The 19,798-nt window shown below is 41.0% G+C and overlaps 1 long non-coding RNA gene across 2 annotated transcripts; it reads right to left on the bottom strand.

Annotated features, from left to right (window-relative positions):
- Positions 1-554: 554 nt before the first annotated feature.
- On the bottom strand, positions 555-3,554 carry LOC110936774. 2 transcript variants are annotated; one of them, XR_002590276.2, is made up of 4 exons: positions 3,394-3,554; positions 1,982-2,066; positions 971-1,126; positions 555-817 (listed from the first exon to the last, which is right to left on the bottom strand). It is a non-coding gene; the product is annotated as an uncharacterized LOC110936774 (long non-coding RNA). The 2 variants fall into 2 exon arrangements; XR_002590275.2 differs by lacking the exons at positions 1,982-2,066; positions 3,394-3,554 and having other exon boundaries at positions 971-1,975.
- Between the last annotated feature and the right edge of the window lie 16,244 nt (positions 3,555-19,798).

The following is a 19,798-nucleotide window of genomic DNA, read 5'->3' as shown; positions in this document are numbered from 1 at the left end:
GGTACTTGTACTGTCACACCCCAACCGATGGCGGAAACATCGAGGCGCGGCACTGAGCGAAACAGATTGTCCAGAAGTTTCCATAACAATTACATTTACCAAATATTTTAAGTAACACGTCCCACACCTTGTCATATAAGATAATATAATTATTACAGTACAAATCTAGGCAAATTGTTCTGTTCCGACAACTCAGGTTTCATTGGTATATACAACTATTTGTTGGTCTCTAAGACTCTTTCCTAGCCTTAATTTCCAAGCAAATAGACACCTTAAGCACCTGTCACATACGTTAAAATAAAGTCAATACACATAGTGGAAAAGCGAGTATACAAGTTTGATAATACCATATAGATTTCGAAATAGTTTACGCATAACCAACACGTACACAGGAGTAAAACGAAGCATGTTAGTTATCGACATGAACCTATCGATACCAATGACTGCGGGTTGATTGCCCAAGGCGGTTCGTAATACATGATCACCGCTGTAATCCATGCAAATAATTATCCTTAACAACCCCCGCGTGAGCGGGTGTTGTGTTACGCCCAAAATTTCATCTTCCTAAATGTGATATTATCATACTATAATTTAACAAAAATCGGGCATGACCCGTCCATAAAACGAGCATACCCCTGTTTTAAACATAAACAAACTAGATACAATTCTACAATTTGTTCAACAAGATACTACTAAAAACCAATACAACAAATTTTGGATCAAAAACATTTGAACAAGCTAGCGGAAGCGTTTGGTATGACATAACATGAACACGCGCTCGCTCCGATTCTCCAAGTCGCCTGAATTGAGGATTTACCTACATTCAACAACAAAGCTTTAAAAAGTTAGTCATTTACTTATTTACTTATAAAATCGTCACTTTAGTTCCATTCGTGTATGTACTTTCATTTCTCTCATGCATTCGATTACCCAATTAAATGGGTATGACATATATTTTCAAACAACTAACCCGTTGGTAGATGATGACGACCAAACATAAAATGTTGTATAAACTAAAACGTCCATAGCATATTCTAACCGCATAAGTTACTTCAATCCGGTTATCCTTTCAACATTCAACCGTTTCATTATTATATCAACACTTCGAAAGTCCGACATTCATAACCTGCACTTTCAAACATACTCAATAATAACTTGGTTAGCCAAACCCGTAATCTCAACATATTCATTTACTACATCTTCATAAAAAGGACGTCAACCATTTAAATGCATCCAATTAACTTATATTCCAAACCCAAGGGCATTATTAGTAACGCTAATTCTCAAATGCATCCAAATCATGCATTCGCACATACTTGCACACATACAAACTTACAATCATACACATCTACATACCTAATATACATTTAATCATACCTACCATCATGTATTCATATCTACGTGTTCCGTACGTATTTTTGTATACATTTACATGTAATACATGTCCAACTTCATTACATACATCTATCACACTCTTATATAAATTACATGAGGCTTAGACTTGGGTTTACAACTTATAATCATCAAGGAAACACTTGAAATCATGTTTGGGAGGCCCGTCGTAGTTCACGGATAATATACCGAAGCCTACGGCGCATAAATCACATAAATAATATTTTTGACAGAACCTTCACCTGGCCGTGTCAGTTCACCACCCGGCCGTGTCAACTCTGCACTTTTCCTAGCCATTAATCCTTACCGAAACGGACATAACTCTCTCATTTTTCATCCGTTTTGCGTCACGTTTCTTCCTATATGATTGTAATTTAATATTCTATCATGTGATCTTGAAGTCCAACATCCGAGTTAAGGAATTTCTTAACTTATACGTATTCGGCTTGTTATTCATCTATGAATTATTCGACCCATTCGTGCATTTATCAAAATAATCTATTGATTTGACCTCAACTTCATATGAACTTAATAATTAAAACATTATATTACTTAAACAACTAAAGAAGTGATTATAGAAATCACTTACCTTGAGTACTCCAATAAGTGTATTTGTCACCTTGCCTTATCTTGACCCGTTATCCTCCTATGCTTGAGCTCTCCTTGACACGTTCCTATTATCTCATTCCATTACATCCATTCAATAGTTAGTATATGTAATCATACGCATCACTAATCACACTTCTATTCACGTGTCAATCGCTTAACGAGTTCAACATGTATCACAATACTACAATGCTAATCAATCTAACAATTTATCATTCCATCATCACAAAAGTCATACATGAGCTTCTAGCATGCATAATTATGTATTTACATCATGTTCATTATTCTTTCAAAATTCCATACTTAGAATGATAACATTTTCTAAGTTAGGCAACTTGTTTCATACATTAAACATTTCATACCATTTCTTAACACCTTGGTTTTTACACATCCATTCTACTATTTTCTATCAACAACCCGTTTCGACCCGTTGGTGCAATCATATGCATAGACTAGTTGGTAAGTGTTTTAGACACTTAAAACAATCAAATAACTTACTAATAATTTATTAAAATCAGTAGTTCATGATTCATACAAGTGTGCATAACAATACAACTATTTTTACTTAATATTTATACTAAAAATGTGCAGCAACTTTCTGCGCAGCAGCTGTTCACAACACATTTTAACCCATTTATCTTCTGATTCAGTTCTTCATGTTCAAATATGAAATGATTTACACTCAGAGATCTTTCTAAGCATATAAAGATCGTAGCAATCGGACATTCCTATGATTTTATATGTTTTTTACAAAATCAGCACAGAAGCTGAAATGCTTCCAAACAGCTTGCTGTCAAAACGAATTTACTAACTTTTCATGCTGTTTTGACCCACTAAATCTCATAACCAGCCTCTTATGACCAAATATGAAATGTAATATGCGAAACAACCTTTTCAACGATATAAGGCTCGTTGTCTAACTCCTAATAACGAATGAGATACGGCCTTTACAAGATGACTATCTAAGGCTGTCAAAAGTAACTATTTTACACAAACTTTGTAGGCATTTTATCAAACACTTGGCGGGTTTCACATTTAAAGCATAATGTACAAATATTTCATGCTTAATCTTCAAAGTTCTTACTTCCAAACATCAACACAACCAAAACATTAAACTAGCTTCATACCATATTCCGCCTAACTTGCAAGAGTTCATCTTATACAACATAATCAATCAAATTTACACATGATTTGAACATGGGTGATTCACCCATGTTACTACCTTCACTATCAATGGTGGTTTCAACTTTAATCATCAAAATTACTTAAAATCCTTCATAATTCAAGTCCTATTTGATGCTTCTAACACATATTCATGAGTAATTTCACACAATTTCGTGGATTAAACATAAACCCACTTTATATAAGATCATAAAATCTGAAATTACAACTTACCACATGTTTCATATAGCTTTTTGATGTAGAATCTCTACACATGCAAGAGAATCAAGGCTGGATTTTGCTTCAATTCTTCAACATTTCATCATCATGAGAAACCCTTCTTGGCCCTTGGCTTGCATCGACACCAACATCAGACTTATGTCTGATGTTTGTGATCTTCCACTACTTAACCAAAATTTAATTAAAATGTACAAGTTCAACCCTTGTAGTTTTGATAATTTATTTATTTCCTTCTTGTAACTAACATAGAAAAACAAACTAGGTTAACTAATCCTAGTTAAGTTATTTCACACATAAATCTAGTAAATGCCTTATTTATCAACTATTAGATTTTGGGGCATTACAGTTATTTATCCTCACTTGTTTTATTGAGTTTTCATTTTTGGGGCGTTACATGTTGAGTCCAAACAATAGTACTATCGTTGCTAAGGCAGGTAGACAGCATTCCATGTGTAAACATAACAAACACGCATTCATTAAGTCACGTATAACATGCGGTAATGGTTAGCATTTAAAAGTATTGCATAGTGTGTTCGATTGTGATTTCGTATAAGCAACGTATGTAACACCCAAAAGTGTGTAAAGCAAAAAGGGATCGAGTATACTCACAGCGGTTGATGGATTGAAGGGAGTGCTTGGGAGTAAGGTTAGCCTGAATAGTTTGAGAGCATAATGATAAGTGACGTGTAAAACGAAAACAATGGTAGGTCGAACAGCTGGCCGATCGGATGGTAGTCCGATCGGACAGCTGATCGTGCGAGTGATAATCCGTTCGGACGGCTGTCCGTTCGGATGGCTGTTCGAGTGGATTGTTTCTTCCTTTGGGAAGGATGTGTTTGTGTATGATGGTTTGACATTTGAAGTTTTTGTTGTAGCATTTGAAAACATTGAAGTATCTCTACCTTTCGGGTCGGTCGATCGGACGGTCGTTCGATCGGCCGGCAACCCGTTTGGTTGGGCACTTCAGTGAGAATAAGTTCACAGCAAGATGTCACTCGATCGGACAACAGTTCGATCAGATGGCATTCCTAGTGCATTGAACATGTTGAAAATTGTTTAAGTGTTGAAGTCTAATGGGCACACGTTCGAGCGGTTAACCCGATCGGATGGTAGTTCGATCGGACAACAACTCGTTCAACGATCACACTTCAAATGTTGGTGAATAGTTTAAGTGTGGGACCCAAGGTGCAAGCCGTTCGGTTTGGCCAGTCGATCGGATTGGCTGTTCGATCGGACAGCAGTCCGATCGGACGGAACTCCGTCCTGGTCGACCTGTTCGTCTTATCCTTGGTGTTTGATTGTTTGTCGTTTTTATCGAGGTGTTGTGACAACGTGCAAAACAATAGTAACCTCATCACTACTTGGTACTCCCGATCGGACAGGAATCACCCAAATCCGATTAGTGAACTGTTCGGGATGGTGTTTCACGTTTAACTTGAAATCGGTGAACCTCGTGGATAGAACCCGAATCTCGAGCCACATAACCACTAGATTGAGTAGTAGGTCGGCACAAGCTCCGTTTCTACCGGTTTCGAAGGCATTGAGTGTAAAAGAGTTGAAAGAAGGTTGAAAAACCATCTTTCAATCCTTTTCTTTGTGAATATGTTCAGATCTATGAAAGATCTTTGTTTGTTTATGTGGAAATCGATTAGATCCAAGTTATTCTTGGTGGATTGAGGCCAAAACATGAAGTTCGTCAAGAACACATCATGACGTCATCCTAGAACACCTTGAATCTTGGTGATTTCACGGTTAAAAGTTAAGTTTCAAAAGATAGAAAGGTGTAGGAGTGCGTGTAGATTAAGGAAGTACAAGATTTAGGACGAGATCGTACCGGAATTGAGAGAAATCTGAAGAAAAGTGAGGAGAATGCGCTGGTCGGACAGAGAGTTGCCAAAAGTAGAAAGAATGAAAGTGACAGGAGGTATTTATAGAGTTTCCCAAAGAGGAAAGGGTTGGTCGATCGGCCAGGCAGCTCGATCGGACAGCTTGTACGATCGGACAGCAGTCCGAGCGGACGGCTGGTCGATCGGCTGGTTGCCTGATCGATCGGTCGCCTGATTCGAGTGTTCGGTGCGACGAGTTTTTGCGGTTTCGATTGCGAGCGTTGCGATGCGATAGAGTTTCTTTGTAAAATTAATTTTAATCCCAACTACTTATATCTCGCGCTATCTCTTCTCCATCAATTATCATACTATATCTACATACAAGCATCCTTATTTCGTATTTATTTAGCGTTTGCGATTCGATTGCGATTGAGTTCGATTGCGATTCGATTGATTACCACACATATCATAAATAAACATGCACAAGTAACACATAAGGCACACACACACGTATAACAATCATCAAAAATGCGTAATTCGAGTTGCAAGCGCGATGTTGATTAGATTAGTTCGATTAATGTTTATTTGACTTTTTATCGCATTGTTACTTCCTATTGTTCACAGTCGTAGGGCGATTCATAGCGATAAGTATACATCGATTACTGCGATTCTTTACATTTACTCCACATAATACAACTAACGTAAAACATAAAATATACTAATCTATCAGTCAAAGAAGTCAAAACAGGAATTGAGCAAGGAGAGACAGATTGCAATTAGCAATCTTTTCTTCCTTTGACTTTAATCTTGAATTTGACTTTGACTTTCGAGACACTGGGGTGTTACAGCCTCCCCTAGTTGAGAGAATTTCATCCCGAAATTAGGCCGAAGCCGTAACTAACAACTGCGGGTGCTTCGCCCTCATGTCGCTTTCGAGTTCCCAAGTGAACTCTGTGCCTCATTTGCCTTCCCATCGGACTTTCACAATAGGAATGCGCGAGCGTCTGAGCTGCTTGGTTTGGCGATCCATGATTTCGACGGGATTCTCCACGAAGTGTAGTGTTTCGTTTATTTGGAGGTCATCGAGTGGTACAATTAAATCATGCTCAGTCAGGCACTTTCGGAGGTTTGACACATGGAAAGTCAGGTGGACATTACTAAGTTCCTCCAGTAGTTCGAGTTTGTAGGCGACTTTTCCGATCCTTTCTAGAATCTTAAAAGGTCCAACATATCGAGGCGCTAGTTTCCCTTTCTTGCCGAATCTGACCACACCCTTCCAAGGTGATACCTTTAGGAGTACGTAGTCGCCAACATCAAATTCAAGGGGCTTGCGTCGTCTATCGGCGTAACTTTTCTGTCGACTTCGAGCTTTTAACAAGTTGTCTCGAATTTGGAGGACTTTGTCAGTCGTTTCTTGCAATAGCTCAAGACTGGTTAATTGCGAGTGACCGATCTTGTGCCATACAATAGGCGATCGACATCTTCTTCCGTATAGAGCCTCGAATGGTGCCATTTGAATGCTGGAATGATAACTGTTGTTGTACGAGAATTCGACTAACGGCAGGTAAGTGTCCCAATTACCACCGAAGTCTATGACACACGAACGGAGCATGTCTTCAAGAGTACGGATTGTTCTCTCAGTCTGACCGTCGGTTTGAGGGTGGAATGCGGTACTCAGATTAAGCGTAGTACCAAGAGCAGCTTGAAACGTTTCCCACAGTCGCGAGGTAAACCGAGCGTCACGGTCAGAGATGATGTCGCGAGGTGTCCCATGATTACAAATGATCTCGTTGGTGTAGAATCGGGCTAATCGTTCTACCTTGTAGTCTTCTCGTATTGGTAAAAAGTGAGCGGATTTGGTTAAGCGATCAACGACAACCTAAATGTTGTCGTGACCTGAAGACGTGTGCGGAAGCTTTGTTATGAAGTCAAAAGCTATACTCTCCCACTTCCACATAGGGATTGGGGGTTGTTCGAGTAAGCCAGAGGGCCTTTGATGTTCAGCCGTGACCCTTGCACAAGTCAGGCACTTCCCAACATAGAGAGCAATATCCCTTTTCATGCCCGGCCACCAGTATTTGTAGCGAAGATCCTGGTACATTTTATCGGCACCGGGATGAATAGAGTACAGGGATTTATGGGCTTCGTCCATCAAAATCTTTCGCAATTCGGTCCGCTTAGGGATCCAAATTCGGTCCAGAAAATGGAAAATCCCATTTGATTTATGATGCGTGCGTGGTGCTACAGATTTTTGGTGTATATTTTAAGCATCCCATTTGATTTATGATGCGTGCGTGGTGCTATAGATTTTTGGTGTATATTTTAAGCCCTTTTACACTTTTTAGCCAAGTTTTAAATTTATAAAACACGATATTTACTAACACTAAACACACATATGGGCAAGTGCACCCATTGTGGACGTAGTATAGTGTTGGTAAGATACCAAGGTCGTCCAAGGACACAAGAGCTTTTAGTACCGGTTTATCCTCAACGTCTAATCAAATCAAAAGTTAGAAAAAGGTTTTAAACTAGAAAAATAAAACTAACTAAAATGCTGAAAAAGAAAATAAAAGTAAAAACAGATGACAAGATGAATCACTTGGATCCGACTCGTGTGTAGTGTAACCTTTGATTATTTCCGCACTTTTGCACTTTTTAAGAGATTATCTTAGTTATTATAGTAGGCCCCTCTTTTGAAGGTGACGTTACCCTCAACCCAGTAGTTTGAGTCAGCAAGGATACAATCCTAAAGGGTTGGATTATTGAAAGATAATTAATTAAGTTATTAATGCATATTGTGGTAGGCCCCTCTTTTGAAGGTGACGTTACCCTCGTCTAAGTAGTCTGAGTCAGCAAGGATACAGTCCTAAGTAGCCGGGTTAAAGTTTTAATAGTAGCTTACTTATGAGGGGATCAAAGAGTTTGGACCCCCACCATCCAATACCGGTGGGTATTGAAGGAGGTCCTACTAAATTTGACCCAGGTCCTTTGCAGGATCTATAGACTGAACAATGGCAAGACTCTTACCAAACCGTTTCCTTAACCCCCGACCAGGTAGCCAACATATCTCCATATAGACCGTGGAGATATGAATGGTGAAAATCTTTTATTTTATATAGACAGTAAAATAATGCCAAGACACCACGGACAAACGATAAGAAAGAATCACCTTCAACATAAGAAACTAGTTATTAAAGTCATTAATAATAACCAAATAAAAAGTGTGAAAAGATAAAAAAAAAATAAAAAGTATTACACTAAACACTTGTCTTCACCAAGTGATGTAAGAGACTTAGGCAAGCATGGCCTTTAATTGTCAAGAACTCTTACGATCAATCTTGGATCCCGAGACGACTCACACACTCTATGATAGATTATGGATGATGGTGGTGGATGATGGTGTTGTGATGGTGGTGGGTGGTGGGTGAAGTGTGAGAGAGGTGGTGTGCCAAGGGATGGTTTGCAAATGAGCCAAGCACCCCTATTTATAGCCTGAACAGTAGCTCGGGCACGGCCCCGTGTCCATCCTCCTTCTCTTTCTACATTAATTGCAGTTTGTCTGCATTAGTTGACCACGCCCCCATGTCCGCTGAGCACGACCCCGTGTGCACAAGCGTATTTGTACTATCAAGATTTCCCCAGATTCTGCGAATCTTAGAGTTGACCACGGCCCCGTGTCCGCTGAGCACGACCCCGTGCTCATTGAGCACGGGGCGTGTTCAGCCTTCTGTTCTCTTTTTTTGCTTGGGAAGATGCTGTCGGGGAGGCCGGGCATGCCACGTTTGTCCCTTTTTTGTATTTATGTTAGATTTAGCTGTCTTTTTGCTTCTTTTGTTCATTTGAGCTCATTTAATCCTGAAAATACAAAAGGAAGACAAAAACACACTTTTTCCAACATTAGTACTAAAAAAGGGTTAGTTTTATGCCACAATTGATGTAATTTATATGTTGCATTTTGTGCACATCAAATACCCCCACACTTGAATCTTTGCTTGTCCTCAAGCAAAACTCTTTATAATGTGGCTTTACACTCCCAAATGGAATGGGTAGAAGAGACGGTTTTTGGGTTTGTCATAGAGTGTCGGGATTTCCAAGATTCTTTATTAAGTTTTATTTTTATTTACTTACAATCCTATTCGTCATGATTTATTAAAAACATTACACAAGATAAATTACTTATTAGGGCATAACAAGCCTTTTTAAAATTCCATTTATATACAAGTTCACATACCTCACCGGGGATCACTCAACACTCGGCCGAAAATGTATTTTTAGTGAATCACTCGAGAGCGGCATGGAACTTACTCCTATCATAAGCTTGCCAAGCAATCAATCCTCCTCCATTTTAACTATACACTTTTGTAAATATCAAGAGGAATTTTGGGGTCAAGGGTTAGGCTTGGGCCAAAGGTGGGTGGTTGGGTTAGTGGTTAGTAAAAGGGCGAAAGGCGTAAAAAGTGTCGGTTTTTCGGAAGACTTTTTATTTTTCATAACTTTATTTTGATGAAGCCTTTCTTTCAAACAAAGTTATTATTATTATTATTTTTACAAACTTGTTTGTTTATTTCTTTTGGCTTCATCATCATCATCATCATTTTTTTTAGGAAGCAAGTCATAAGAAAAACCGAGCCTTGTTACTAAAACAAAGGGTTTAAAATAAAAAAGGTTTTGGTGGGTAAAAGGGTTTTTTTATTATTATTTTTTTGTTTTGGGTTAAGAAATGAAGAGGTTTAGGCTCAAAGGGGTTAACTAGGGGGATTTTGGATAGGTGGTAAAAAAAAAAGAAAAAACAATGGTGTAGAAAATAAAAAGGGTTAGTCCTAATGCCTCCATCATTTACTTACTCGGGTTTAAGTTGGTAAGGACCGGGAATGTATCGTCGTGGCAAGTTCTAGAGTCGTAAGAACCAAGCGACTATTCACACAAGAAACGAAAAATGAGCATTTAGTTTAAAGATATGTATTTGTATACTCAATAAAGGCTCAAAACTCACTTTTGTGGGATTGGGTTTTTATGTGATCAAGTATATATAATCAAATTTTAACTAAACTTGTCATGCCGTTTCATAATTTTCTTATGTTGGTTCTTTTTATCACGACGCTATCGGTTGTAAATTTTTTAAAAATATAACCTTTTTAGAACTTGAAATTCCCAAATTAAACCTAGACAAGTAAAGAAAAATGAAAATTTTTGAAAAAAATTGGGGTGATTAACGGTTCCAATAGAATTTTGTTTAAGGCTTGTAATTAGGACTTGCAAGATTCAAAGTTTTAGCATCCCCCCCCCACACTTAAATTACACATTGTCCTCAATCTGTCCCAAAAATAAGTTTTTAGGTTGATTGAATGTGTAAAAAGGTGTAAAAAGCAAAAATTTATGTTACTGGGCGTCTGGACACGGCCCTGTGGTGACCGGGCACGGCCCCGTGTTCAGATCGCCAGTAACAAAAGTTTGTAAAAAGAAACAGAAGCTTGGGCACGGGGGCGTGTTCAGTGAGCACGCCCCGTGTCCAGTTACCTGAACTGGGCATTTCTTGCAGATTGTGCAGCACGAGGCCGTGTTGGGCGGGCACGACCCGTGCTGAACTTGGTGTAATGAAGAAAATTTGTCGGATGGCTCTGTTTTTGTGCATGGGGTGCTGGTTCAAGTTTCCCTTGTTATCCTTCACCATCCCGAGTGTGTTTTATCCATTACAACATCATCCAAACACCAAATTAACTAAAACCATCATTCCATTTAAGTCATAGAGAGAATTACATAACATTCCTAGAAAATTAAAAACAAAGAAGAAAAATAAAAGTTAAACTAGATAGGTCAAGTGATGCATAAAATCATTCTAAGGAGCTCTACTTTTACATTAAGAACCAAAATTCCAGAAATAATTCTCCGGTATCTAAAAGCTTGGTAGAACTCCGGGCCGAGGGGTGTTCCCCAGACGTTGTTAATGCCATTCTTCTATTTCTCTTGGGAGGAAGAAGGCGGCTTCATTTTCCTCAACATCTTGTGGAGGGGGAGTGACACCAACCGGAACCCCTTGTAATATGTCGCGAGGAGGTCCCGGGTGTATGGTGTACCACTCGGCTGGTATGATGACTTCAGGCACCACGTTCGATGCCCTTTGGGTGATGATGGGAACCAAAGGAGGAGAGGCGAGAATGTTCAACCTTTGGTGCAAAAGGTTGACCTCTCGAAGACACCCTTCTAGTCCCACCGTTAAGTGATTGATACGGACGACCAATGCTTCTTCCACCCCCGTCATTTCATCAATAGCCTCTCGTAAAGCGTAAACATAGTTTACAAGAGAGTCCTCTACCGTTGATGACCTCCTCCCCTACCGGTTGTTCCTTGATTGCGACGAAGATATTCCGCTAGTTCTGCTCGCCATTATGAGAAAACAGGCCGAAAAGGTTTCAATTTATATTTGGATAGTACCTCGGACACGGCCCCGTGTTCAATGAACACGACCCAGTGTGCAGCTGTCTGCAGGTTTTTAGAGCAAGGAATCTTGGAGTTTTAAATTTTTTTCCAATTTTTAAGGTACTTTTTAAGCATAAATAATTTAAAACAAAGTTGTACAACTCATTTTAAACAAGATTCCTTGAATAATAACCTTACAAACATTACAATAAAGCTTGGATCATGGAGATTTCAAGCTTTAATGGAGGTATTGAGTGAAAATTGAAGAAGAAGAAGGCAATGAACAAAAGTGGAAAAGACAAGATGGTTGTTGAGAACCTTCTTTAGAATATACCTAGGATGGTATGGGTGAAGATTCCAGCAAATCTTTGTCTTTGGAGTGGTCCAAATGAGCAGGAATCTTGCTGCATTTATCGAAAATGACAGCACGCTACACACGGCCCCGTGTCGGCTGGACACGACCCTGTGTGCAGACAGAATCCTGACACATTTTGTCCGTATTCTGATTAAAATCAGAAAGGAATCTTTTGGTGGACACGGGGGCGTGTTGACCTGGACACAGCCCCGTGTCTAGAAGTTGTCTTATGGAGTTTTCCTATTTTTAAGGAATTTATCCAGAAGTTGTCTTATGGAGTTTTCCTATTTTTAAGGAATTTATCCAGATCGGGCGGTTCCTTACTGGATGGAACAACCCCAAAGTTCCTAAGATACCTTAATTGTTCTAGAGTAAGACGAGAACGCAAGAGGTTGTCGGTGAGGGTGATTCCTATGCTAAATGTAGGTGGACAAGTCCAACCCTTTCCCGGGCTCTCGTTAAAGAAGGTGTATGCCGAATCGCTCAGGTCTATGTATGCACCGAACGAAGTCGATGGAGAGTCCTTCACGGCACAATCAGCACAGGGACGACTATCGCCCAAGTATTCGGTAGAGTTGAAGGTAATGTCGAGAACAACGAAGTTGTTTTTATTCGAATGCGATCCCAACAATTCTTCTTGGGTTTCGCCTTGAAATGAATCGATAAAATCCAACTTAAGCTCTTTTAACCAATTAAGAATTAGATCTTCTAATTGGAATAGTTCATCAAGAAGCATTTCTCCTAGAAGGTCCGGTTGAGAGCATTCGAGGGAGAGATAAGGATTATTTTTACTTTCGCCCCTCTTAAGGCTACAGGAAAACAATGAGTCTATATAATGGGGCTTATAATTTAGAAAATAACATTCTAATTCTTTATAAGAGCCACCACATATTTGACACCACGTACCATAAGAGTGCCGAAAGTAAAAAAATCAATATCACTCATGTTTGTGTCAAAAATTACCAACTGTCGGGATCTTACGGTTATGTTTTCAGTAACTGAAACTTAGGCACGGGGCGTGTTGAGTGGGCATGGCCCCGTGTTCAGCTTACTGTCTGACTTAAAACAGGATTGCCAGTTCCAAAGATTGGGCACGGGGCGTGTTCAGCGGGCACAGCCCGTGCTGAGTTCTGCAGAAGCTGAAAAATTAAGAAAATCCTAAAAAAAATAGAAAAATTAGAAAAAACGATTAGGTCGTTGATTCCTAACTTTCTTAAAATGCTTGTGTCCCCGGCAACGGCGCCAAAAACTTGATGCTTGCGTGGTGCTATAGATTTTTGGTGTAAGCCCTTTTACACTTTTTAGCCAAGTTTTAAATTTATAAAACACGATATTTACTAACACTAAACACACATATGGGCAAGTGCACCCATCGTGGACGTAGTATAGTGTTGGTAAGATACCGAGGTCGTCCAGGGACACAAGAGCTTTTAGTACCGGTTTATCCTTAACGTCTAATCAAATCAAAAGTTAGAAAAAGGTTTTATACTAGAAAAATAAAACTAACTAAAATGCTGAAAAAGAAAATAAAAGTAAAAACAGATAGACAAGATGAATCACTTGGATCTGACTCGTGTGTAGTGTAACCTTCGATTATTTCCACACTTTTGCACTTTTTAAGAGATTATCTTAGTTATTGTAGTAGGCCCCTCTTTTGAAGGTGACGTTACCCTCAACCCAGTAGTTTGAGTCAGCAAGGATACAATCCTAAAGGGTCGGATTATTGAAAGATAATTAATTAAGTTATTAATGCATATTGTGGTAGGCCCCTCTTTTGAAGGTGACGTTACCCTCGGCTAAGTAGTCTGAGTTAACAGGGATACAGTCCAAAGTAGCCGGGTTAAAGTTTTAATAGTAGCTTACTTATGAGGGGATCAAAGAGTTTGGACCCCCGCCATCCAATACCGGTGGGTATTGAAGGAGGTCCTACTAAATTTGACCCAGGTCCTTTGCAAGATCTATACACTGAACAATGGCAAGACTCTTACCAAACCGTTCCCTTAACCCCCGACCAGGTAGCCAACATATCTCCATATAGACCGTGGAGATATGAATGGTGAAAATCTTTTATTTTATATAGACAGTAAAATAATGCCAAGACACCACGGACAAACGATAAGGAAGAATCACCTTCAACATAAGAAACTAGTTATTAAAGTCATTAATACATAACCAAATAAAAAGTGCGAAAAGATAAAAAAGTAAAAAGTATTACACTAAACACTTGTCTTCTCCAAGTGATGTAAGAGACTTAGGCAAACATGGCCTTAGATTGTCAAGAACTCTTACGATCAATCTTGGATCCCGAGACGACTCACACACTTTATGATGGGTGATGGTGGTGGATGATGGTGTTGTGATGGTGGTGGGTGGTGGGTGAAGTGTGAGAGAGGTGGTGTGCCAAGGGATGGTTTGCAAATGAGCCAAGCACCCCTATTTATAGCCTGAACAGTAGCTCGGGCACGGCCCCGTGTCCATCCTCCTTCTCTTTCTTCATTAATTGCAGTTTGTCTGTATTAGTTGACCACACCCCTGTGTCCGTTGAGCAGAACCCCGTGTGCAGAAGCGTATCTGTACTATCAAGATTTCCCCAGATTCTACAAATCTTAGAGTTGACCACGGCCCCATGTCCGCTGAGCACGACCCCGTAGTGGGCGATAGAAGCTTCTACAACTTTGTCTTTTCTGCTGAGACTTGGGCACGCCCCCGTGCTTATTGAGCACGGGGCATGTTCAGCCTTCTGTTCTCTTGTTTTGCTTGGGAAGATGCTGTCGGGGAGGCCGGGCATGCCACGTTTGTCCCTTTCTTGTATTTATGTTAGATTTAACTGCCTTTTGCTTCTTTTGTTCATTTGAGCTTATTAAATCCTGAAAATACAAAAGGAAGACAAAAACACACTTTTTCCAACATTAGTACTAAAAAAGGGTTAGTTTTATGCCACAATTGATGTAATTTATATGTTGCATTTTGTGCACATCAATTTACTCACAAGCTGGGCTCCATCGTGGTAGATTCTCTCCTTTTTCAGAGTGCGTTCATTGAAACAGGCATGCTGGGCTTCGCGGATGAGAGTTTCGAGATCGTGTTGGGATTGAGTATTACGGATGCTGAGCAAATAAATCCTTCTGCTGAGAGCGTCGGTAACGACATTTGCTTTGCCTGGGTGATAATGAATCTCATAGTCGTAATCGTTGAGTAGTTCTACCCATCGGCATTGACGCATATTAGGTTCTTTCTGATCAAAGATATGTTGTAGGCTCCTGTGATCGGTGAAGATCGTACACTTGGTACCATACAGGTAGTGTCGCCAAATCTTTAACGCAAAAACAACCGCGCATAGCTCGAGATCATGGGTTGTATAGTTCTTCTCGTGGATTTTGAGCTGTCGAGACGCGTAAGCTATAACCTTGTCCCGTTACATAAGAACACAACCAAGACCATGGTTGGAAGCATCACAATAGACAATGAAGTCGTCGTTTCCGTCAGGCAATGTGAGAACAGGAGCATTGCAAAGCATGTGCTTGAGGGTTTGGAAAGCAGTCTCTTGTTCGGTTCCCCAAACAAAGGCTTTTCTTTGTGCATGAGGGCGGTAAGCGGCACAGCGATCTTTGAGAATCATTCGATAAATCATCGATAATAGCCCGCTAGTCCGAGAAAGGAACGAACTTCAGATGGGTTCTTAGGTGTAATCCAACTCTTAACTGCTTCAATCTTCGCAGGATCGACATGAATACCTTGACTATTTACGATGTGACCCAGAAACTGAACCTCCTCTAGCAAGAATTCACACTTGGAGAACTTGGCATAGAGTCGATTCCCCTAGAGTAGTTCAAGAACCAAACGTAGATGTTGCGTGTGTTCGGCCTTCGACTTGGAATAGATCAAGACATCGTCGATGAACACAATGACGAAACGGTCAAGATAAGGTTTACACACACAATTCATCAGATCCATGAAAACCACGGGTGCGTTGGTTAAACCAAAAGGCATAACAACGAACTCATAGTGGCCGTAACGAGTGCGAAAAGCGATTTTGGGGACATCCTCCTCTTGAATGCGTAGCTGGTGATAACCTGAGCATAGATCGATCTTCAAGAAACACGCAACACCTTGTAGCTGATCAAACAAATCGTCAATGCGAGGCAGGGGATAGCGGTTCTTGATGGTTAGCTTATTCAATTCCCGGTAGTCGATGCACATCCTGAACGACCCATCCTTCTTTTTGACGAAAAGTACTGGCGCGCCCCAAGGAGAGATGCTCAGGAGAATGAAACCTTTCTCAAGTAATTCCTGAAGCTGACTCGAAAGTTCACGCATTTCGGACGGTGCGAGTCGGTAAGGAGCTTTGGCAACAGGGTTGGCTCCAGGAATGCGGTTGATACGGAAGTCGATATCACGACTTGGCGGTAGTCCAGGAAGATCGTCAGGGAACACCTGAGGAAATTCATGGACCACAGGAACGTCTTTCACTCCTGTCTTCCTTTTCTTTTCCTTCTCCGCTACTACAATGTTAGCCAAGAAAGCTCTGTATTCCTTGCGGAGATACTTGCTAGCTTGGACACATGACATAAGTTTGAGGCCTTTCGAAGCAGTTTCACCATAGACACACAATAAATCACCATTCGCGAGCGAGAATCGAATCATCTTGTCGAAGCACACAACTTCAGCATGGTTTTCGCGAAGAAAGTCCATACCTACTATGACGTCAAAACTTCTGAGTTGCATCGGGATAAGGTCGATTGGGAAAATGTGATTGTTGAGCTCAAGAGTACAATCGTGAAGAACAGAATTAACGGCGACAGTCCTTCCGGTAGCGACTTCAACATCAAATGTCGAGGGGAGATAGGAGCGCTTACGACTAAGGAGCTTCTCGAATTCAAACGACACAAAGCAATTATCGGCTCCAGTATCAAACAAACATGAGGCATAAATACCATTCACAAGGAATGTACCATAGACCATGTTGTTATCAGCTTGGGCTTGGCGCGCATTAATATTGAACGTTCTGGCGCGGGCGGCTTGTTGCTGCTGTTGTGGCTGTTGCTGCTGATGAGGCTGCTGCTGCTAGGGCTCTTGTTTCACAACCCTGTTCGGGCACATGTTCGCAAAGTGGTTGGGATCACCACATGCGAAGCAGACTCGGGCGTTTATCGCGGGTGCCTGAGCCACGTGATGGCCTTGCGGGGCTGGGAGCAGAGCTTGATGAGCAGTGGCAAGAGCTGCGGTGTTGCGAGGACCAGTACGACAGTTGAAAGTGAAGTGGTCGTACATGTTGCAGTGGGCGCCGAAACGACAGGCAAGACCCACCGGGTGATGATAAGAATACGTTGGGCAAGCCGGGTGGGGGCCTGTGTTTGCACGCTTCTCTAGCGGTGCATAAGTTGTTGGAGCTGGGCAGTGGTGAGACTGCTGTTGAGCCGATACGGCTTGAAGTAGAGCAGCAGTGGTGGTGACAACACAGTTCTTGTTGCTGGAGCTGCTGTTGTTGTTCTTCTTCCTGCGGCGTGAGGACTTTGACAGTTGAGCGGTGGCGGTTTCAGTGGTTGGTGCGGCGGTGACTTAGTAGAGACTCTTTGAAGCTTTATCCCAAAAACTAGCTTTTACCCGCTTGTCATTGATCTCAGCGGCAAGCAGATAAGTTTCTTCGATCGTTGCTGTCTTTTCGGCATGCACAAAATCAGCAACATAGTCAGATAGAGCTCGGATGTACTTCTTGATTGCCATATCATACGTCTTCACTCTGTCGGGGCAGATGATGCTGAGCTGCTTAAAGCGAGCAGTCAGGGCAGCGTTGTTTCCATCCTTCTGCTTAATGTTCCAAAACTCGTCCTCCAGCTTTTGGCGTTCATGGGGAGGGCAGAATTCGTCTATCATGATGGCCTTCAACTCTTCCCAGGTCAGCTCATAAGTTGCATCATTCCCGCATTTGTTTCTCTCGGCCGTCCACCAGTCTAATGCGCGGGACTGGAAGATGCCGGTTGCGTTTAGGGTACGGAGATTTTCAGGACAATCGCTTTGGCGCAGAGTGACTTCGATGGAATCAAACCATTGAAACATAGCCGTTGGGCCATCTTCTCCAGTGAATTCCTTTGGACCGCAAGCCTTGAACTGCTTGAAGCTGAAAACAGTCTTGGTAGCAACTTTAGGAGCTTCGGTTCTAGACTCCTCAGATGATTTGCTAACATTCTCGTAAATTTCACTCACGATCCGGGGCACAACCTTGGCCACTTGTTTAGCGAGGATGGCAGCAAGGCGTTTGTCCCTCTGTTCTTGGCGAATGAGTCATGGGTGACGAGGTCCAGATGATGGTCCAGTCGACATTGTCTGCAACAGACATCGTCATAGGTCTCTGACGCGTCATAATAGAATCTCACCTCTCACGTCTACTACTAAAGCTTAGGAGCACGCATAATCATGTAAGCACATAGGCACGAAATCACAGATTCACATAGAGGCACATAAGCACATAAACACATAAGCACATAGGGCACAGAAGCACAAAAGCACATATACATGTAATCACAGAGGCAGTCAGAATACAGAAACCTATCATTCAAAGTCCGCGATCGTTCGAATATAGCGTGCGCGTTTAACATAGCGATTAGTATAGCATAAGCGTGTGGTATAGCGAGCTTCGTACAGTGGTTCCTTATAGTAGCAGCGATTTTTTAGCGTTTTGAGATAGAAGTGCAGTGCGAGTCGTGTGTGTTGATCGAAGCGAAAGCAAAAATCGAATAAATCTCCAAAATTTAAACACATAAGCAGGTAAATACACATATAAACCTATAAAATCGACGAATCATCAGAGTCAGCAGTTGCTGGCTCAGAATCGAAACACATAAAAATCGAGAAATAGATTGTCTGCGGCTATTAGACATGTTTTGACTTTCAGGACCGTGCTTCTGCCTCGATTCTTGGGCGTTCGGCACGCATCCCTTTAGTCATTTAGTGACTTCAGGTCGTTGGAGTCCGTCGAGACTTTGGTGAGAGTTTTGGAAAAACCAAATAAAAAGTCGGAACAAGTCGTCAAGGTTAGGGTTTCACCCCTAGCTTAACAACTTCTTTCCTATTTTAATAAAATAGAGACGAAAATTCGCGCTAAAGTATGGATTTCACTCCTGGTTCAACGCGAATTCTCGCGTTTTATAGATAAATACAGATCAAACAAGCAATTTAATCGAGAGTTTGCGGTTTTCACACCTAATATCGACTTAATTGTCTATCCAAAACTGAAATTTCGAGTGCAGTGATAGTGTAGCGTAGGCGAGAATAACGAGAGATAACAGTGAGCTCATACATAATCCCTACTGGACATGCACGAGTCGGTCTATGGATCCTAACTATAGACTAGGTCTCTAAGACATCGACCCGGACTAGGTCGAGTCTTGCCTAATTCCCTACAGTTATGGCTCTGATACCAATCTGTCACACCCCAACCGATGGCGGAAACATCGGGGCGCGGCACTGAGCGAAACAGATTGTGCAGAAGTTTCCAAAACAATTACATTTACCAAATATTTTAAGTAACACGTCCCATACCATATCATATATAATATAATTATTATAGTACAAATCTAGGCAAATTATTCTATTCCGACAACTCAGGTTTCATTAGTACAGACAACTATTTGTTGGTCTCTAAGACTCTTTCCTAGCCTTGATTTCCAAGCAAATAGACACCTTAAGCACCTGTCACATACGTTAAAATACAGTCAATACACATAGTGTAAAGGCGAGTATACAAGTTTAATAATAGCATATAGAGTTCGAAATAGTTTACGCATAACCAGCACGTACACTA

This window comes from Helianthus annuus, chromosome 4 (genome assembly GCF_002127325.2).
Source record: "Helianthus annuus cultivar XRQ/B chromosome 4, HanXRQr2.0-SUNRISE, whole genome shotgun sequence".
Taxonomy (NCBI): domain Eukaryota; kingdom Viridiplantae; phylum Streptophyta; class Magnoliopsida; order Asterales; family Asteraceae; genus Helianthus; species Helianthus annuus.
Note: the sequence above shows the minus strand (reverse complement) of the source record. Positions and strands in the feature narration are given on the sequence as shown.